Source organism: Ictalurus punctatus, chromosome 27 (genome assembly GCF_001660625.3).
Source record: "Ictalurus punctatus breed USDA103 chromosome 27, Coco_2.0, whole genome shotgun sequence".
Classification (NCBI taxonomy): domain Eukaryota; kingdom Metazoa; phylum Chordata; class Actinopteri; order Siluriformes; family Ictaluridae; genus Ictalurus; species Ictalurus punctatus.
Genome location: NC_030442.2, coordinates 14,667,501 through 14,688,805, shown reverse-complemented (window position 1 = coordinate 14,688,805; position 21,305 = coordinate 14,667,501). Strand labels below are relative to the sequence as shown.

General features: G+C 37.3%; 1 long non-coding RNA gene across 1 annotated transcript in view; it reads right to left on the bottom strand.

The window, feature by feature from the left end:
* Positions 1 to 12,562: 12,562 nt before the first annotated feature.
* LOC108259666 (uncharacterized) overlaps positions 12,563 to 21,305 on the bottom strand; it is a 25,758-nt gene continuing 17,015 nt past the window's right edge. The window contains exon 5 of the long non-coding RNA XR_001810979.3: positions 12,563 to 12,906. This is a non-coding gene — a long non-coding RNA (uncharacterized LOC108259666). The remainder of the gene's footprint in view (positions 12,907 to 21,305) is intronic.

Here is a 21,305-nt window from a genome sequence, read left to right as displayed (position 1 = left end):
GATTTTTGCAGCACCTTCGACGACGAACAAACGGCAAACACAATGCCGACAAAAGCCATCTCAAGGTCATATAACTCTTAAACTGTGCCATTTCACATTGAAATGCAACCAGACATCCCCCCTACCTGCCAAGTAAGCGGTTATACTGTCTTTCTTTTTCCTCTCTTCACCCATCCACCCCCCCTCTTCCTTGAGCTTTCTTTTTTGTTTTGGATGAGAGTCATGGCTGCGCATTTTGTGTCTAACAAGACTGTTGAAAAAGCGAGCAAAGCAAAGCGTTTTCTTAGGAGCAGCCAAACACCTGCAGACAAAGGCGTACACGTGCAGACACGTGTGTGCTCAGAAGTCAATTATAATTCTCTAATGCTCAATGAGGTGCTGTCAGAGGTGTAGTACATTCGCTAACGCACTAGCATCTCGTAGCCTCACAGAGAAAAGAGAGACGTGAGCATCAGCCCGGATTTAAGGGGGGGGAAAAAAACAAGCTTTTCAAACTTTTCAAGTTCTAAGAGCTCACTGCTAATTTATGATGCCCCGCATCGCAAGAAAACAGAGAATGTATAAGAAAGTAGTTTTTTTTTTTTTTTTTTTTTTTTTTTTTTCAGTTTGCTTCCTTGTCACACTTTTTTCTTTTTTTTTTTGTTTTGGTCGTCAGGTGCATGAGTGAGATTAGTGAGTCTTTGTTTTGCATTCTCGTGGCTGTTAGGTGATCTTGCAGGGCACACAAACGAAACCAAAGATGCCAATTTATCACATTGTCTGCTACAGCATGTTTGTGAAATCCAAAAGCAAAATGTTTTGATTCTGCTGTAAAAGAAACGAGAAGGAAGCCGTCGAGGCATCAATCGCAAGCAATTTGAGCACGTTATCTGCGCTGCCTCTCTTTCCCTCTCTTCCCTCTTTGTGTATGAAATGAATAATTCTGTGCCGCATACAAACACACCAGACACAGCTCACACAGCTACAGTATTGCTTCTAAAACTGCGAAATCGTTAAAGTTTGAAATTTCCAGAAACACGATATCAGTAAATAATGAGAAGTAATCGCAATAAAACTGTAACCAAAAGGAGCATCGATCAATATTTTGACTGTTTTAATTATTACAACTATCGAAAAAATTGCTGAAACAGTGTGATAAAAGCCTGTACAGTATATCCCTTGCCATGAAAACTAGCTTCTAAGAAGCTTTACATCCTTCCTGTCAGTCATGTTATAGACACGCCCCTGAGGATCCTTTACTCCGCCCCAGTTTACGTGCTCAGAAAAGTAAACGTGGCAGAATTCATTACAAAGAGCATAGTATCAGCAAAACAATAAATAAATAAAACTAAAACCATATAAACTAAAACTAAAACTTATAAACTAAATCTGCCTATAAAAAATTTAGGACAAACAAATTAAAACAAATCGGCAAATAGCTAACTAACTAACTAACCAATCAACCAACCAACCAAACAAGCAACAACCCTTTTAAAAACAACATAGCAGATTTAAATAAATAAATAAATGCATACATACATTAAAAAAAACACTGCCTTAAATATAATAATGACGCCAAACATATTATAACAAATGGGCAGCTATATATATATATCAAATGTGGGCCTATATGATATATAAAAAAAATAATTTCAATCTGAGCACCAATTTTCCAAGATGGAGGAACTTGCTGCTGACCCTGAAGGTGATGAAGACACTGGATGTTAGTTATCAATATGCTATGAGGTGTGTCATTATTCTGCATGTTTGAGACAATGGAATGTTAGCAAACTGCTACTGAACTAACCCACATGACCTCTTCTGCCTGGAATGTGGTGCTTTGTGTACAACAGGTGAGGTAAAGGAGTGCGTTTTATCAAATTTTCAATAAAGGCCATGTGCATAATGACCTATGGATACCTTCATAACATCTTGTAATGTGTTCAAAAAGCATTATAAACAAAATAGGGACAAGCCAGGTTTAATAATGCCCCATGCTAAATGATATAATGTGTTATTAACACTACTCATAAGGCATCGCAATTCATAATGCAAACAAACAAAAAAAGCTATAAAGTAAAATAATTGTCAATAATTCCTTATGAAAACATTATAAATGTTACATTCCTGCAAAGTGTTACCATATGTTCTTTTTTTCTTTTTTTTTTCTTTTTTTTTTTCAAATTCTACTCAGTGAACCTATAAACATTCATTTAAACTCAACCATTGAACATGAGTGTGCTCTGAATTAGGAGATAGAGAGTGACAGATAAGATGGTTATAGAGAGAAAAAAACATTGAACTAAACATCATTAACCATCTTTAACAGCAGTGTTAGACGCAAACGCCCCTATAATTTACTTTCTACCATCACAGACTGAGTGAAACAGTAGAAGTGAGGCCCTAAATACCAATTACACTAAACACGGTGTAGATGACAGTTTTAATTTCCTGATGGAAAGAACAGTAAATAAACGTGCACTTTACACACGCACAAGCTTACACACACACACAAACACATGCACACACATGCACACTTGCACAAACAGATACAGACACACACACACACACACACACGAAGGAATGGCTGGCTGTACATGGTCATGTTGTTTTCTTTGATCAAGTTCCAGAACAGAGACACATTGAACCCATTTTACACCAACTGCATAAAAAACCTGTGATTGATTCACACCACAAAAGCTTCACAAGCTCCAACATGTTTACAATGAAAGCAAAAAGAAAGTGAAAAGAGATGCTTGCTGTTTGTTTAAATGCCAGTCATAAAGGATCAATGATCTTTCAATTGACAAACATGAAGTTAATTAAAAAAATAATAATAATAATAAAGTGTATTCAAATATTCAATGGCAAAAATCCAAGTCAGTTTGTACTCGTATAGCGCTTTTAACAATACTCATTCTAACAAAGAGATTATTCTGAAATTCCGGATGGAGATTTTGATGTAGTAAACAAGCCAGATGAGGTAAAAAAAAATCCCTGCGACAACATGAAGAAGATATCTCGAGATGAACCATCATCTTCTGGGTTCGTTACTTATCCAACCTTGTATAGCTTCAGGATGAAATCAATTCATTTCTGATAGAATTCCCACATAAAAATCTCCACCGTCATTCCCACAAATCAATGTGTATGAACAATATCCTACAGTGGGTAGTTCAGGGTTAGAGGTGTGATTAATATCTGTAGCTTTTCCTATGTATTCCAATCACGTTGTACTCGTTTGTTTGTACTCATTTGAATTTCTTACTCACGACTCTGCAATGTACTTTATGCTTTCTTTATTGCGGTCTATTTGTGCATGATCTCAACAAAGACATTAAACGGGCCAGTGATCCGGGACACTTGCGTGTCAAGTCACTTGCTTACATTTCTCTATCAGAAGATTTCTGAGTGACTTTTATTTATTTATTTATTTATTATGTTTTCTGAGATCTCACTTTGAGTCACTTCGAATCACTCACTTTCAGTAAGAATCGTGGTGTATCCAAATCCTATACTGGGAACACTATGAGAGGCGGGAATACACACTGGATGGGACGCCAGTCCATCACAGGGCACCACACATACACATTCACACGTTTGTTCTTGTCTTAATACTCTACTGTATGTATTTGTATCTATATACAGTATCAGTGTGTCAGTTTATCTGTTTCATCTGTTGGTCTGGCTTCCTGTTTAATGCCCAGTCTAAGCTTTTGTAAAATAATGTAGACAAAATGAGTTGTTTCTACCATGCTGCATTAAAAATGAGATAAACTGCTATCTAGCTAGCTGAATTTCAGCAGAGAGTGTAGTGACAGCTAGCTATACCTATAAATAAACAAAAAAACAACAAACAAACAAAAAAAACAACAACAAATCAAATAACTGTATACTCAAAATAAAGTATTTACAATATTTAGCAATCATAAAGATACAATAACTAGCTGTACAAGTTATCCAAATCTGCTATGGATTTGGTTACTGACTGACTGCTGCAGCTCCAAGCGCTCAGAGTCTTACTCATGACGATGTGATTAGGTTTGATATGTCAGTCATGTTCATTACTGTTTCAGTGATTGGCAGTTGGTTACAAGGTTCTGCCTCTTTAAGAGAACTCCCAATCAGCAAATGGAGAAGCTGTACATCCAGGAAGGACATGCAAAGAGCACACTGTCCAATAAATATTTGAGATTCTGAGAACATTTTTCTATGCAAAACTCAACCGCCCACACTCTCATTCACCCCAGAGACTCATGGGTCTCAAAATGACGTAGTCAATGCTGGCTGTCCAATGAGTGTTAATCTTTTCTCTCATTAAAGCACATTGTACTTGAACAGATGCAGGGCTTCACTGGGTTTCTGTCAATGCTGTGCCGGGGGGCTTCAAAGGAGATGTTCACACAGGCCGCGCTGTCCATCAAAAACAGTTTGCGTTAAATAAACAGTGCAGTGAGATACTTTATTTGCTTATTTGATGTGTTAAAATGCTAAATTTCACCAAGAGTGATGAATAATACAGACACATTTCAACATTTAATATACTGTAGAAACATTTCCTTGCAGAATTTTAATGAAATTTGTGTTTCGCATGCAGTTTGGGTGGTGGGATGAAACCCGGAGAACCTGGAGAAAACACAAACACAAGGAAAGCATCTCGGTACAAACTCGGGATCGAACCCAGGACCCTGGAGCTGTAAGGTGCTGCATTGCGGTCCACTCTAAACTGCACAACAAAGCATTTTAACAACAAAACATTTGGGCAAACTCCAAGGTTGGGGTTTGAATCCCGCCTCCGCTTGCAAGTTCTCTCTGCGCTCCAGGGGTTTCCTCCAGGTCCTCAGGTTTCCTCCCCCAGTCCAAAGACACGTGTTGTAGGCTGATTGGCATTTCCAAACTGTCCGTAGTGTCTGAATGTGTGTGCAATTGTACCCTGCAATGTGTTGGCACCCTGTCCAGGGTGTACCAAATCTTGTGCCCCAAGTACCCTGGGATAGGCTCCAGGCTCCCCACGACCCTGTGTAGAATAAGTGCTACAGAAAAATGGATTTATAGATGGATGGATGGATTTCCTTTTTCACTGTTGCTTTTATGTTTTCCATGCTCAGAGCTCTTTAGTTCTAAGTCTTGCATCTTGCTCATCATTAGGGGGCAGTGGTGGTTTGGTGGTTAATGCTCTGGGTTACTGATCGGAAGGTCGGGGTTTCAAGCCCCAGAACTGCCAAGCTGCCACTCTTGGGCCCCTGAGCAAGGCCCTTAACCCTCTCTGCTCCAGGGGCGCTGTATCATGGCTAACCCTGCACTCTGACCCCAGCTTCCTGACAGGCTCGGGTATGCGAAGAAGACAATTTCACTGTGCTCTACTGTATATGTGACCAATAAAGACTCATTACGTAAGAATGATAATATCTTAACATATGTTTGGCTCCCTTCTTTACGTACACAAACTGTGCACTTTGGCTCTCGTAGTATTTTTCTCCTTAAGCATGTCACATCATATTTAGAACGTCCGCACAAAGTAAAAGACTGAAACACAGATTTGTTTACGTTTTCTTTTGCAGGAATTTGGATCAAATCTTGTAAACATTTAAATGATCCCATAAGTTCTACCATTTCTGTTTGTAAGTATTTAGAACAGTGAACTGTCTGAACACCAGCAGACCGAATCTGATCCATCAGTGCATCTCTGGGGTTCAGGGCAGCAGACGACGGCATGGTAGGACGCAAGGACAGTGCAATAGGGCCAAACACAACACAGACGCTTCACCCTGAGCAGCACGGTACTTCCCGTTACTCTCTGTGATCACGCAGCAGTTTTACGCTGGAGCTTTGAACATGAGCTACATACATACCTTCATACATAGATACTCAAGGGGAAACCCACACCAGTGTCCATGAATTAACCACTAAAAGGCAAAGAAAGTCAAACAGACATGAAAGCTAATGGGATGGAGTAGTGTAAGTGTGTATGCGTGTGTGAAACTGGTCTGGATTTCATGGTCTGCTCTCCATGGGCTTGAACTCTGACTTGTAATATAGCTCATAGTTCAGCATGTTGTACACACACACACCGCGGTTTTTCAGAAATGACAGACTGTGTATGTGTGGTGAGGGGTAGATTTGTGCTACACTGAAGTCTTCCCCACTAATGAGTTTGGGTTAATTGGTATCGTTACTGTAAGGCGAAGGATGCAAGACACACACACACACACACACAAACGCACATGCAAACAAACTCACACACACATGTATCACGGCTTGTAATTGCCACAGCAGCTAAAGGTCATTAACACCAGCTCAGAAGTTACATCTCATGTGGGATAATGGGCAAAGAAAAAAAAAAAAAGAACCATGTCTTGAAGTAGATCCTCATTAGAGTATTTGTTTTCTAATTCCTGGGTAAATGTTTAAATGTTTAAGTGTTGTGGGGGGAGGGGGGGGGGGGGATGGGGGGGAGTGTTAATTACAAATGTAAAAGAGTAGACAATGTAGGAAAACATGGAAACCATTGCTAAAGTTCTAATAGGAACTGATGTTCCATACGGCTCGTTTTGGAAAGAAACCAATAGATGCAAAAAAAAAAAAAAAAGAACAAAACACACACACACACACACACACACAAATTCCAAAGAAAATGAAATCATCACTCTTGTTAGTGCAAATCATCGGCGCTATTGTGATCGTCATCATCATCATCGCTTCTTCTGTAACATCTGCCTCAACTCTCGCTCGCCTTTCCTGAGAGCTCGAAGAAAAGCATGGCTCCTGTTTCTAAAAATACAGCACTAGGCACATGTTGCTTTAGCTGCGGCTCTGTGATGTTGCGAGATGTTAAGCTTAGCATGGACGCTATGGGACTGGAAAGGAAGCGTCACCTGTTCGCCAGATACTCACGCTTTATTCAATATTCTAATAAAGTCAAGACAAGAAAGAGAGAGAGAGAAGGAAAAGAAAAATCAAAGGGCTTCCTGTCTGCCCGTCTGTGGCACGGCTTCTGAAGAACGGACTTATTTTTATAACAGACCTAAGTTAAAACAGCTAGGGGCCAGGCCGAGACCCACGGTGCACTGCAGCACGACTGTGGCAGACCCTAAAGACTTTCGCCTCGATGATGTCATCGGTGGCTGTTGTCATAACGACGTACGTGATTCAGTCGGAAACATGTTTCACTCTCTTTTTTTTCTTTCCTTCGCTACTATTTCTTTCCTTCTTTATTGATTATTTCTTTCTTGACCTTTTTCTTTCTTGGTTTCTCAACTATAACATTCTTTACTAATTCTTTATTCACACTATTTCATTCATTCTTTCTTTCTTGACTTCATGCCTTTCTTAACTTTTGCTTGTTTCTTTGTTTCTTTCTTTCTTTGAATTTTTGTTTTGCTTTCTCTAATATTTCTCCTGGCTTCTTGATTTTTTTTTAATTATTTCTTTTTTTTTCTTTCTTCCTCTCTCTCTCTTTCTTGTTTTTTTCTTGCTGTGTGTACTACTTTATTCTTTCTTGACTTCTTTTCTATTTTCTTAAATTTTGTTTGCTTCTCGATTTCTTGACTTTCTTAACCTTTGTTTCTTTCTTGCTTTCTCTATGATTTCATTCGTTCATGACTTCTTTATTTTCTTACATTTTGCTTGTTTGTTTCTTGATTTCTTTCTTTCTTTCCTGTTGTTTCTTGCTTTCTCTACCATTTCATTCGTTCATGACTTCTTTTCTTCTTTATTTTCTTATATTTTGTTGGTTTGTTTCTTGATTTCTTGACATTCTTAACTTTTGTTTGTTTGTATCTTTCTTTTGTCACTTTTTTTTTATTTCATTCAATCTTTGATTTCTTTCATTCTTTCTTTCTTGCTTCCATTTGTTTGTCCATCCACTCTTTTTCTTCGTTTCTGTGTCAGCCAAGCCCAGAGAGTGTTCTCCTTTATCAGGGCTCTTACAGAGACCATGTTTAATTCATTATTAATTGATAGGGGCTTGTGTATTCATGAGTGTGTAGTCTTACCTTTAATGTAAAGTGCTCGGGTCCTGGTGGGGGTCTATTTAAGAGCCAGGCAGCCAGAGAGAGAGGGGGAGAGAGAGAGAGAGAGAGAGAGAGAGAGAGAGAGAGAGAGAGAGAGAGAGAGAGAGAGAGAGAGAGAGAGAGAGAGAGAGAGAGAGAGAGAGAGAGAGAGAGAGAGAGAGAGAGAGAGAGAGAGAGAGAGATTGTTTTTGCTACTGAGAGAGAGTGGGTGGTAATTAATTCATCATCCTTTCACTGGCTCTTTGTTAGTGTGTGTGTGTGTGCTGTGTGTTGTTTAGAAAGGCGACTGTACAGTGAGAGGCAGTGTTTGACTAGCAATAAGATCTAAGCTGTGAGGAGTGGACAGACAGCTGCTCGGCTCTCTGTGTGCTTTATTCTCTGTTTCACTGACCCTCCATCCCCCAAGAGTCCTCAAACAAATGCCACAGCATAGACACACACACACAGACACACACACACACACACACACACACACACACACGCACACACACACACACACACACACACACACGCACGCACGCACGCACGCACTCTCTTAATCTTAAAAATCTTAAAATAGTCATGCCCATTACTGCTAGGTGGATCTGATATAGAAATAGAATACATCATTATACATATTTTTGCCATGTGACGACTTATTTATTTATTTATTTATTTATTTATTTATTTATAACACTGTATCATTTCAAATGATAATTTACAACTACAGGCCAGGATTTACATAAAAGCAAATAATAAATGTTAGGGAAGCATACATACAGTACATTATGTATACTTCCACATTACATACACTCATGTATACGCATATTATAAATGATATTACACTTGTTCACACCCAGTTAGCCATTTTAGAGGTAAATCAACCATGTTGGTGCGTTTTTAGAGATATAATTGTTGACTGTAGCTCACTTTTAGCTCACTTTTCATCTTGCAGCATCCACTGCTACATCAATCAAAATATAAATGTGGCCATTTCCTGTTACAGTGGCTGCATCATGACTAACCCTGTGCTCTAACCCCAGCCTACCAACAATACCAGGATATGCAAAGTAAATAAGTTTACTGTACTGGATTTGTATATGTGACATTAAGGACCTTTTTTTAAAATAAATAAATAAATAAATAAATAAATAAATAAATAAATAAATAATAAAAATCTCCTTTTGCTGTAATTGGTACAACATAATGTTTAAAATGTTAATGTTATATGTTTACTGTTTGTTTGTTTGCTTGTTTGTTTGTTACAATTCCCCATCTCAGTGCACATTGTGATTCCCTGCTTGCACTTGTTCTTAGTTCTCTAAGTTCGATTGTTTATATTTTGCCATGTGTATAAACAAAGTTTATTTTGGTTTTGGTCCTGTCCCTGTCTCTGACACATCATTGGTCTGTTACCTGTTTTGTTCACCTGTTCGGTGTTAGCCCTTGATTAGTTTGTCTACTTTTTCTCTGGTGTTTCTATGTCTTATCGTGAAGTATTGCCAATTCTATTATGCATTTCTGAGTCTTCCGTGTTCTATCGTCTCTTGATTTTGACTCATGTGTGTTTATTTGACTTGCCATTTGGTCTACCTGTAGTTTGAACCCCACCCCACCCCTCCCCACCCCATCCCACCTCTGGCTACAAGTCTTGGATCGCCCTTAATAAGCCTCACATTGAGCACCCACATTTGCATCATTCCTCATTATCCTTTTGTTTAGTGTTCAGGTTTTTTTGTTTTGTTTTGTTTTGTTTTTGTAGAACACTTTTCTTTCAAAGAAGTCAACCCATAAATGTTAAAGACACTGGGTGATTTAATCTACCTTTCATGTTTTTGCAAATCTATTTCATCTAAACCTGATATCACCCTACGTCTGCGAGTTGACTAAGCTTTGCATGCTTATGGCATTAATACAGATATACTGTATTTGCGGTCACTCTATTCAGTTCAATTCATAAATTCATAAATTCAGGTGTATATTTAGATGTCTACTGAGCAAGCCAGAAGAGACAATGGTAAGAAAACTTCCTCAGGAAGAAACTTTGAGAGCCATCTTCTTTGAGACCAATTCTCTTCTGGGTGACACCAGATAGTGAGCTTATAAATCATTACCCTTCTACAACTGTATACTATAAGCTCAAAGAGTACTAAGTGTGTTGAAAGGCTGTTCAGTATGAGCAGATTGGGAATAAAAGTCCTGGGAGGAACACAGGACAGTCTTTATGAGTACAGCAACAGTCCTTGTGTACAAATCTATAGTATTCCGCTGAGATTATCCACCGAATCAAGGGTGAGACTTGTCAATTTACTGTTATTGGGATGTGAACATCTTTATGTTGTCCATGTGGGACCATCCATAGCAGTAGAAGGTTGGTGCTTAAAGGCCCTATTGGGTGAAGGACAATTCCCAGCATCTACACGGTGAACAAATGTAGGTGTGGCTAAGTAATTAGTCATACTAGATAACCAATAGGTGTACAGAGAGCATGAGCCTTGTACAAGCACCAAACACACACAAACACACACCAAATTAGAATGCCAGTATCAGCGATAGTCTCTGAGAATGGTCCACTATCCAAATGATATGTGGTCTATTGAGTACTGGTGGACTGATACATTGTGCACAGCAACAGATGGGCTACAGTCAGTAATTATATACGTACAAAGTGACCATTATTGTAGGTTTTACTGATAGCACTGCAGAGGAGTGTAAGTAGAAAGCATAATGTCACTTTGTCATATAAAATCGCATGTAGCAGTTGTCGTTTATATATATATATATATATATATATATATATATATATATATATATATATATATATATATATATACACACAATTGTTTTTTCACTTATCGTCAATAAAAGCCCTTTATTGCCCATTTAGCCCCTTACCCAGACATTGACATCATGACCGTTCCTCGCTCTACACCCTCCCCTCCCCCTTCCCCCTCAGTCTCTGGTCAGGTAGAGGTCTCCTCTGTCTCCAGGTCAGTGCTGTGAACTTGTTGGAGTCATAAATTTGGACGCCCACTTCGTTAGAGTGGCCACCGGTTCCAGCTATAACTCATTCATAGGTATTTGGTTCTCTTTCTAAGGCAATATACCATACACACACACACACACACACACACACACACACACACACACACACACACACATGCACAGCAAGAAAGTGAGAGAGACAGGTATGCTAGGCTGTGAGGTCAGGTGGTCAGGGTGATATACTGCCACTCAATCTTTCAAACCAGCGTAATGAATCAAGTTCAATGAAACAGAGCCGAACTTGTTATCTTTACGCTGTGACAAGAAAAACAGCACTCAAGTGTCACAGGGTATTTATGATTATCTGCAGTCAAGCGGAGGTTATACACACCAAACAAGTATTTTATGACACAAAGCGCAAAACATGGCTTTGAGAGAAAAAAATAATAGAAACTGATGTATGTATAAATGCACAGTTTCTATTAACAATGCATTTTAAAGTTTCATAAGCTGTGGTAGAAACTTAACAGTACCAGTTCCAGTACCAGTACAAGGCATATTTATTTTAAAACATGGTAGGTATAGCTATCGACATTTATCTGACAGATATCAAGAATGAAACAAAAATAAAGTACATGTTTTAAAAAATCCAATAAATGAATAAATTGGCAACTACAAACATAGAAAAAAAAAAAAAAGAAACATCACTGACATGTCACATGTTTAACCAATTATGTAGGAAAGTAAATGGGGGTATCAGGTACCAAATACAAAGACATATACCTTATACTCTGAGAAAAATAATTTTTAAAAAAATGATACTTAGTAAAACAGTGTGTTTTCTTTGCAGAGGGGCTTTCAAATAGAATTGCTTTAGCAAGCTAAGGACCCCTAAATATACAAAGAACCCTCGACTAAACCTGCCTTTTTTATATATATAAAAGTATATTTGGTACTTCCTACTGACTAATAATAACAGCTTACAAAATGTTATTTAACAAAGTAGAATTGTTGCTATGGTGACGTTTTATGTAAGGCGATCTTTTTACGGAAGGAGTCTCCAGTGTCAGAGTTTTTTAAGTTTTCCACTCTATTAAAATCTTCAAGATGGTGGGGATTTGCATTTTCTAGTGAACAAGCTGCATTTTTTGTCTCATTACCTTCAACAGAAATTGAGGAAACAACTGTTTATAGCTACTATAAGATAAGTGATAAGAGGAACTAACTTGTTTTATGGACATTCCACAATTGTATGTGCAACTATAAATGGAGAAAAGCACTATGTATTGTTCTTTTAATAAATACAAAAACAATAGTTGCTGGCAAATTGTTGATGCATAAGAGAAATAAAATATGTTGCATCATAACTGTTTTCCTATAACAACATGGCAGCGAGTGTTTTATTCCTTACATATTACATATGTAATAAGGCATGTATACTAGATGCATTAATCTCATAAACAGTATGTTGTACCAGATAATTTATAGTCTAGTAAAAGATAAGGTGAGGACTTAATAAAGTTGCATTTTGAAATGCACTCTTCAATGTGTGTGTGTGTGTGTGTGTGTGTGTGTGTGTGTGTGTGTGTGTGTTATCCATATCAATGTATGTGCAGGCAATTTCATCACACCAACTTATTTAACCATGGGACAAATAAGTAAACATACATACTCCTATTGGGTAAAGGACTTCATCACACATACACACACACACACACACACACACACACACACACACACACACACACACACACACACACACACACACACACACACATCCAGACACACATGCCTTATGAATAATCACATAAACCGGTTCACATGAACACACACAAATGCACACACAGACCAGACCTGAGAATTAAATGCTGATCTAGATCCCCCAGTGGGCTACCACAGGCTTAAATGCTGAATCTCTTTCTCTTAAACAGCTCAGGGCCTCTGGGTTACTCTGTGAGAGAGCAAGAGAAAGCGAGAGAGAGAGAAAGAGAGAGCAAGAGAGAGAGAATCAAGATGAATCAAGTGAGAGCATGGCTGAGACACACCACAGACCATCATCATCTTTCCATCCTGCCAGACTTCCATATAAAACACTTTAATAATCCCAGCTGATTACGACCGATGGCAGAAATATGTCAGAAAAGGGTTTCATATAGAATTTTTCAATCATGACATTATTATTGTTATGGCTAGTTCAATGCTTAAGTCTGTGCTAATGACCAGAGGAATGTAATGTTTTAGGACTGACAGAGAGCTACTGCTGGGGCACTGAGAAAGAATCAAATCTCAAACTGCTGAGAACTGTGCGTTGTATTCTGCCTCAGTTTGGATAAAAGTCTTCATCAAATCATATGTTTATGTGAAATCGCCAGATGATATTTAGAGCTGCCGCCCGTGCATTCAACATGTTTCTGGGAAATGTATTATCACTTTTGGTGGCATCACAACATCTCTTAAATAATATTTATTCATGTAAACACTGCACGCCACAACTTCATTATATTAAAAATATATTTCCAGAGCTTGATGGATCTGCCTAATTTATGTTTGGCAAAGTTGTTCCTTAGCAGTTTGGGTATAGTCTTATCTATCACTTCTGTCTGAAATGAATTATGAACACATTTCAAAGAACGTCAGAATTAATAAAGAAAAACATACAAATATCAGTAGTACTTTAGAGTAAAAAAAAAAATTATTTGGAAAAAACAAAAACAAAATCTGGACCAAATATATAAAAGAAAATGGAAATGAGCTGCATTAACTTGTCTGAATCGTGTCAATAATTGCTCATGAGAATATGGAAAAGCCATTTTTCCTGCATGCATATTTCATGGCTGCTTCCACCAAACGCACATTAAAAGGATAAAAGAAAGCCGAGCCAATGGAGTCAACATGAACATCCCGACGATATGCAGTATAGGTTGTGCACACCGAGCCAGGGGTCACACCCAAATTGTCCATCAGTCAGACAAGCAGAACTGATTTGGATGCTAAATAATGGTTTAGATATTCAAAAATTCCATATATATGCACAAGGCTCCAGTGAACACCACGCCAGACCCATCAAAGCACCACGCCACACACACACACACACACACACACACACACACACACACACACACACACACACACACACACACACACACACACACACACACACACACACACACACCAACAGCAAAGCAAAAACATTTGGTGAAGAACATTACATAAAGTTGGAAATATTAGCCTGAAAATTCAACTAGTTTATTTTCTAGACAGAAGAAATGAATTCATATACTTCACAATCAGTTCAATCAGTGTTTTTGCTCATAGTGGGAAGAGCAGGGACTAAAAAAATAAAAGTGATTATTATTATTATTATTATTATTATTATTATTATTAGTAGTAGTAGTAGTAGTATTATTATTAATAATAATAATAATAATAATAATAATAATAATAATAATAATAATAATAATAATAATAATAATAATAAGGTCAAACACAATTAACATACTCTATGTAATAAAAAAAATAAACTGGGGCTTGATTGACGGATGCTCAATAATAAAAAAAAAAATTAAAAATGTAATTGTTCATATGGTTCATATGGTAACATTTATTCAGCATCGGAAGGAGTCTCCAGTGTCAGTGCTTTGTAACTGGCAGAGGTAAAGCTGTCATTTTAAGTTTTCTAAAATGGGTCTTCAGGATAGGAGCTTTGAAATTTCCACGTAACTATATATATATATATATATATATATATATATATATATATATATATATATATATATATATATATATATATATATATATATATATATATATATATATATATATATATATATTTTTAATCCACCTCTTTAAAAAAAGAGATAAGTGAGGGAATGACATGTAAGTGATAACAGGAACTAACTCCTTTTTTCTAGGAAGTTCCACAGCATTAGTTTAGTTCAACATCTATAAACAGTATGGCATGCCATTCTTAAAATTAAAAACTCTAAATTGTTAGGGAAATTGTTGGGGTGTATAAGAAGAATAAATCATTTTGGGACATGCTGTTATGGGGAAATTCATGTTACAAAATTAGCTTAGTGGTTAGCATGTTTGCCTCATTGTTCTAATCCCGCCTCCTCGCTTCGGGGGTTTCCTCCGGGTACTCTGGTTTCCTCCCCCAGTGTCTCATGATATGTAAGAGCTTCATGAACTACAATCAGGACCCTTTGTACAGCACCAGTGGTACTTCAAACGGTGGCTCGAGATCATGACTAGCTGCTCAACGAATATCACCTTCTAATCTTTTGGGCTGAAATTATTTTTCTGACGGTACAGAGACACAGACAAGACGAATCAAAGACAAGCCTGGCACTGCATGACGGGTGTCAGAGTGAGCCGTAATGCTGACGGACAACCCAAGTCCCAAGATCTGACTAGAACGACAAAGGTTTAATAATAAATACAGGCTGTGTAAATTAAAAAGACACTGCTCTACATTTTTAATGTAAATGTATTTCTGCATGGCATTAAATATGGATGATCTCAGGTTCACCTCTACGGGGGAGTGAAGAATGTGTATGTGTGTGTGTGTGTGTGTGTGTGTGTGTGTGTGTGTGCGTGTGTGGGAGGGGTCGGGTAAGCAAGCGCAGTTAAAGGAAGGTAAGTGCCATGACCCTGACTTCAAAATGAAGGATCTGAAAGGCCAGGGATAAAGGTATGTCAAGGGCATGATGGGGGATTTGGAGTGTTAAATGATTGCATCTCCTAAACTCATACAACACTCCTGAAACTGACCTGTTTTAGTGTCTTTCTTTAAAGCCATCTAGTGCCCTTTGACCCTTATAGTGCAATGAAATGCTCAAAACTAGTCTTAAATCACAGACAAAAAGATACCGCGTGTGTATTTAGGTCTATTGTTCATAAGATATGAATACATGAAGAAAAATACCTTTTACAAAAAGGATAGACAAAATATTTAATTTTGGGTACTGGGATTAACAACAATTTAACAATAATATCACACACACACACACACATCATTGGAAATACCCCCTGTAGATAGTAATACATGTGTTTTTGAGAGAAAACAAGAGAGATTTGATGTACTTTCCATTCCTCCATTGAGTGATACAACCCTAAAGACCAGCTCTGTCTGTATGTGTGTGTATGTGTGTATGTGTGTGTGTGTGTGTGTGTGTGTGTGTGTGTGTGTGTGTAGACATTTCCTTGCATGTGCTGAGTTAAGCATTAGGTCTGGACCGAGTGGGGATATGAGGGTAAATGTACAGGCTATCGCATTAACCTGACTGGAGTTCCTCTAACAGTCTCTTGCGCTTTAAGTGATATATCAATTTCCTCTCATTCCAGTAGGACTTCAAAGCGCTCCTGCTTCAGTTCCTACCACGCAACATTAATCTCTCTGTCCACGTCATCACCTCACCGTGGGCCGGAAAGGGTCGACCAATCAGGGATAGGCTCCTAATGAGCTGAGCAACAACTGGACAAATGAGATGTGCAAACATGCAAACTCAATGATGCCAATTCCACATCATCTCACAAGTGCAAATATGAAAGAATTTGCATGAGCCAACTTGTCTGAGGAGTTCTGAATTGGTAAAGCTGTGCCATGCATGCTCGAAGCTATTTGTAGAGTGGAGGGGTTGAAAATGACATTAGCATTGTTGAGTTGGTGGAAAATACTGGAAAACGTGCTATAATAATAATAATAATAACAATAATAATAATAATAATAATAATAATAATAATAAACATCGAGATTTTAACACGAGATTCTGGTCCTGAATTCTGAAGGTTCGGCTGCTGTTAATGACCGTGTTGTTACACCAGAATTATTCCAGAAGCAATTGTTGTTGTTGTTTTTTTTTTAATTTTTGCTCAAGAATTTTGAGTGCTTCAACAAGCATACGCTAACTAGCTACTGACATTACAACCAGTCAGCGTATGCTTGTTGTAGTATTTGCACACTTTACCCGTAAAGTACCTTACGCAATAAGTGGCGTTACTGTTTGGATATTGCAGTCTTCCAAGTTTGGTAGTGTCTGTTGAGAGTTTTTTCTTCCTGCTATGTTTTTTGTAACTAGCTAGCTAGTTTGTTGTGTCATCAGTGTTTGTTTGGCTAGCTTTAATCGTTCAAGAATAGTCATGTCCTCTGTTAATGAATCAGTCTCAGCTGACAGTCTTTCAGTGTGTCCTTATTTTGCTTTTTGTTTTGTTTTTTTGTTCTTGTTGAATTTTTTTTTTACGATCTAGGTAAGTTAGCCAGTTCATGAATATCATCTCAGTCTGCTTTGTTGCTTTTGCTGAGTTTAACAAGGTTTGATCTGCTCTACTTTCTCTCTCACACCTTTTTCACCCTCACTGAGGGAATTTTAATGGAATATATATATATATATATATATATATATATATATATATATATATATATATATATATATATATATATATATATATATATAATTATTATTATTATTATTATTATTATTATTATTATTATTATTAATTATTCTTTGAAAGCTGCAGTAGCTAGCTTCTACTCTCCAGTGCTTTTTGATCTAGCTTGTTTCTAACTTGCTGTACTTACTTATCCTGGCTAATTGTTTACATGTGCAGGATGAAATCTAGGTTAGATTGATCACGTGGTGCTCACTAACTTCGACAGCTTTCATTTTCAGAAGACCTCCGTAACTCTCAGGAAATGCATAATGACTGCAGATGATTACATCCTCGGAAGATGTTTCCTTCAAGTCTCGTATACTGCAGTCGCAACCATCAATTTCCATTTCGGCGACAGGTGTGCAGCAACATTTCAAAATGTTCTTCCGCAAGTTGCTTGTAATGACATATACATACTAAAGAGGGCCCCAAATACAGTACATAAATCCCCTTGAATTACATCCTGCACAGCTGGTGGATGTACTGTATGTTTTCCAACCACCAATCCATTATTGTGAAATTAGCCTAGAGCACAATAGACACAGTCTAGTGATAAAGTAAAGGTAAAAGAGTGGTTGTGTTATATATTGACTGTATTTATTTTCCTGGCATGGTTTCGGTTCAGTTGTCTCTTTACCGGAAGCATCACTGCAAATCAATACAAGGAAACATTTCTATCCAGATGGGTGTGGTCTCTCCACGGATGACTCTGCCCCCATCCACATGGCACAAGGGCTCATTGAATGGTTTCATGAGGATGTAAATGATGTAAATCATATGCTCTGGTTTTCACACTCACAAATTCTCAAACCAGTTGCGGGATTTTGGAGTGATTTATTAGACAGCACTCTCAACCACCATTATTAAAACAGTAACTGAGGGAATATCTTTTTTTGGAAGAATGGTATTCACTGCACTAGTTCAATTCCAGAGACTTGTAAAATCAGTGCCAAGGTGAATTGAAGCTGAGCTGGAGGCTTGTGGTGGCCCAACACCTTCCTAACATACTATTTAATTAATTAACTATTAATTTTTTTTTTTTTTACCATTCTGTACATGGTGTCAGTAAAGAAATGTAATTCTTTCTACCTTCGCCTAGAGTGCTTTCAGAGCAAATAATAATTGAATGGCAACAATTTTTACTTTTTTAATTCTTAACCATTTGTGATTTATGGCAGTAAATAATACTCTTTACTTTAAAGTGGTTATGTTTTATATATATATATATATATATATATATATATATATATATATATATATATATATATATATATATATATATAACTGGTCTAGGTCCTACAATCTCTCAGCGCTAATTTGTGTAAAAATCATTATATCTATGATCCAAGGTCAGGCATCATCAACATTTAAATTTATGTATTCAAAACCCCCAGCCTTCTTCCTGCAACCAAGAACACAAAACGTCGAAACATTTGTTCTGACATGCATCTGTAAGGGGTGTTTGTGCTTGAGAGACATTTACAATATCTGAGATAGAAGAGACTCTTCACAGCTTCCTCGAGACTCAGTGCCTTCACGAGGAATCAAATGATTCGACTCAAACACAAGCCCTAGAGGCCTAAGCTGTGACTGACATGTGCTTTCCATGCTGAGAAACAACACACTCACACACACTACACACACACACACAGCCACATATACTGTACATGTACACACAAACACACACTCTGAAACTCTTTTGCTTAGCCTGACGCCTCCTACTTTATGCTAACCTGTTTTGTCAAAACAAGTTAGATGACACAGATCTGGTTGGGGAACTGATTGTTTGTAACAGAGAGTGCTTTGTGAAACTCTCACTCATACAAATTTTAATTATGTAATGATGTTCTTATCACTGTTTATGTCTTCCTCATTCCTGCTCCAGCTACACCTCCTTCTGTTTCTCATAATTAAAATTAGCACACACCATCCTGTGTATATAGAGATGCGAACCAATCATACTGTACGCATATGCAAGTACTTGCAAAGAGCTAATCGGCCCCTTATCACGGATGTGACAAAAAACAAAGTTGTCCTGATGTGTGGACTTAATACTTAACTAATCAAAATATGTCAGAAAGTCGATGAAGAAAGTTGACATTATGGCCCTAATTGTGTCTCTATGGCGGTCTTCCTGATACATCTTTAAACTCACAACTGCTAAGCCTCTGCCATGTTTGAAATATTATTCTATTTGCTCGAGCACACAACATCACTGTGTAAACTAGTCCATAATTCTAGTCCTGGTATGGACTCGAACATTATTAGTTTGTTAAAACCAGCCCTAATACACATCCACAGTGATTGTATTCACCACCACACACTGTAAATGTATTTATAAGCTGAACCTGAAGAGTTTTTGATGCAACACACACACACAATATATATATATATATATATATATATATATATATATATATATATATATATATATATATATATATATATATATATATATATATATATAATTACATAATATATTAGTGTTGCTCATTAACTCATTAAGTGTTTGATATCTTACATTCACACATAAGTATTTTGACCTCTGCATTCACACAGTTGGTGCTCTCCACACACACACACACACACACACACACACACACACACACACAAACACACACACTCCTTCTTTGACCTTCAACCCAGTTCAAACACAATTGCATGTCTTAGATGCTTTGCCTTATTCCCACTTCCTCATAGAAACAGACAGACTCTCCATCAGTAGCCCTCCCTCCTTCTGTCTCTCTCTCTCTCTCTCTCTCTCTCTCTTTCACTCTCTCTCTCTGAGCCACAAGGGGCGTGGCTTTGCCAAAGCTTGACAGGTGTGTTGACGACATCAAAGAGCTTGTAGTCCTATTATTTGTTTAAATAAAGCAAGTACGACAGGTACAGTAGTTCTAATCCACTGCACTCATCTCATACGAATGCACATTCCTCATTCCAAAAGGTAAGCTTGTGGAGAGTTGGAAGTGATTTTTGCAATCAAATATACATGATCATTTGATTTCATTCATTTCTTATTTATTCATTTATATTTATTTATTTATTTAGTTTGTTATTTATCTTTGCCCAGCACTTTGCAACTTTTTAATTATAGTCCATCCCGATGTTTTTCGCATGAAAACAGCAAATTATGATGAAAGCTCATCACAATACAAGCTGTCGGTGCTGATTCCGAACAGATCACACCAGAAGGTTACGATTTCTAATCTCACACCCATAACCCTTCACTGCTCAGCGCTATGGTTGGACTGAATTCTCCCTCACCTGTATGTCACTTTGAATAAAAGCATCTGCCAAAATGAATAAATGTTTGAAATGCTGTAGGACCATACGAGTGACAGAATAACGTAGAACAGTCTGGATTTCAAGACTTGTCTTTAAATGATGATGTTTGTCTTTTAAAAAAGTACATCCACTCTTTGATTTTCAGTTATTTGCATTTTATTTTAAAATGCAAAGGGCTTAACATGTGTAAACAAGCATATTTTACTGATATTCTGTGACTGTAGTATCACAAGGTTCTGGGTTAGGCATGAATGGGAGATAAGAGCGTATAATACTAAGGTCAGAAAATATCAATACAATATTGTTTGTGGCTTTTTTATTGTATATTAAAGCAATTAAAATAAGACCTCTAGACAGAGACTAACACATAAAATGTTTTGAAATGATACTTGAGTGTTTCCTCTGCTTTTTACTTATTTCTTTATATTTCTCAATATTGTGTGTATATATCGTGTATATGATTAAATTACTGTACGTCCATAATCGTGCACTGAGTGTACAAAAGGATGGAGGACGGCTGCCTGATGGATTCCTGTGGTTTTGTACAGAATAACATCATCAGATATCACACAAAGATTAGCTGGAAACTGACTTAAGCAAACTGTACATAATCGAGTAGCATAATGTGAA